Source organism: Rhinopithecus bieti, unplaced genomic scaffold, assembly GCF_001698545.2.
Source record: "Rhinopithecus bieti isolate Rb0 unplaced genomic scaffold, ASM169854v2 scaffold_83025, whole genome shotgun sequence".
NCBI lineage: Eukaryota > Metazoa > Chordata > Mammalia > Primates > Cercopithecidae > Rhinopithecus > Rhinopithecus bieti.
Window position 1 is genome coordinate 8,636 of NW_016830331.1, and position 2,010 is coordinate 10,645.

General features: G+C 36.7%; 1 pseudogene; it reads right to left on the minus strand.

The window, feature by feature from the left end:
- Positions 1-822: 822 nt before the first annotated feature.
- LOC108524305 (non-histone chromosomal protein HMG-14 pseudogene) lies at positions 823-1,122 on the minus strand (annotated as a pseudogene).
- Between the last annotated feature and the right edge of the window lie 888 nt (positions 1,123-2,010).

A 2,010-nucleotide genomic window follows, 5' to 3' on the forward strand; every position in this document is an offset into this window, starting at 1 on the left:
AAATAGGCATTCTTTTCTCTTTTTTTATTTTCATAATTGAGATTTTATTGGTTGAGGATCAGTACAGACATTTCAATTTGTACACAATTCTTAACATATGTAACAGCATTCTAAAAAGCCATGTATTATAATTCTTTTTTAAAGTTATTCCAGTGACTTTCCAGCTTAAAATTTGGAAGCAAATTTTCCTTAAGAGGCTATCAAGTACCAGTATCTTCACATGTTGGTCAACTGTTACATATGGCCCACCAGTTCACAACTAAATTAGCATGTACACTACATATTCAAATTTGTAATCTTTCACAGCACAGTAAAAAAGTTATTAGGAAAACAGGACTACCACAACCAAAGATGTTACAGAGTGCACACAATACTGACAGGGGGTGCCATGATCAAGGAGTGGTTTTCTTTAGGAAACAATTCTACTAAAAAACAACATGAGAATAGAATTTAAAATGTTCAAGACATTAAATGCAGGACTGACTCCATATTGCCATTTAATATGCTTTGTATTATAGGATATAAAAACTAACCCCCCATCTATAGAATGTTAAGCTGACACTAGAGACAGTCAAAGCCTCCCATAATTCAATATCCCACACTTTTCTGGTTGTACCAAAAAATAAACAACCAGCAAATGATTTCACCTCTTAAAAAAAAGTATTTACACTTAAAAAATGGGATGAGGTGGGATTCCCTCCTTCTTAAAAATGTTTCTAGAGCTACTAAAAAACTTGCATTTACAAAATAGTTGATAAAAATATTCCTCTGGATTGTACAAGAAGGGAGACAGGGACCACTGGTAAGACATGGTATATGGTATTAATCAGACTTGGCTTCTTTCTCTCCTGCTTCGTCAGAGACTGGACTCTCCTCAGTTTTTGTTTCCCCATTTTCTGCAGGTAAATCTTTAGTTTCTTGGTTTGCCACTTTGGCCTGTTTTCCCTTTGCTCCCCTTTTCCCTTTTGTTTGCACTTTTTTGTCTGAAGATTTATCCTTTGCTGCTGCCTTTTTTGGCTTTGCTTCCACTTTTGCAGGAGGTTTAGCTGACAACTGCACCAATCTCCTCTTGGGCTCTTCCTTGGCAGCCCCTTTGGCAGAGCTGACCTTCCTCTTGGGCATCCTGCTGGTGGGGAAGGCGCATACTGGGTGCCTGTGGGCCACGACGCACCAAGAGCCTTCGCAAAAATGGGCTGACTGGCCACTGCCACTCCTTCCACCACCCGAGCTGCTGAGACCCACCGGGCATTCTTTTCTTATTCCTGATCTTAAAGGAAAAGCTTTCAATATTTTATTTTTGAGTATAATGTTTGATGTGGACTAGTTTATGACCTTTGTTGCATTGAGGTACATTTCTTTTATACCTAACTTGTTGAGAGTTTTTATCATGAAAGGATATTAAATTTTGTGAAATACATTTTCTGCATCTAATGAGATGATCATATGGTTATTGGTTTTTGTTCTGTTAATATGATGTATTGCGTTTATTGATTTGCATATGTTGGACCATCTTGGCATCCCCAGGACAAACCCCACTTGATTGTGATGAAATATACTTTTAATGTGCTGTTGAACTTGGTTTGATAATGTTTTGTTGAGGACTTTTGTATCTATGGTTGTCAAGGATATTTCCCTGTATTTTTTATTCCTTGTAGTATCCCTATTTGGCTTTGGGGTGAGGGTAATGCTAGCCTCATAAGATGAATATAAGAAATGCTCCTTCCTCTTCAATTTTTTTGGAAGAGTTTGAGAAGGATTGTATTCATCATTCATTAAGTATTTGGTAGAATTAACAGTGAAACCATCAGGCCCTGGGCTTTTCCGTGTTGAAATATTTTTCATTACTGAGTCAGTATCCTTACATTTTATCCAACAGTTTGAATTTTCCATTTTCATGATTCAGTCTTGGTAGGTTCTAAGTTTCTAGAAGTCTATTGATTTCCTTTAGGTTACCTAATTTGTTGGCATATAATTGTTCATAGTGTTTTCTCTGACCCTTATTATTTATGT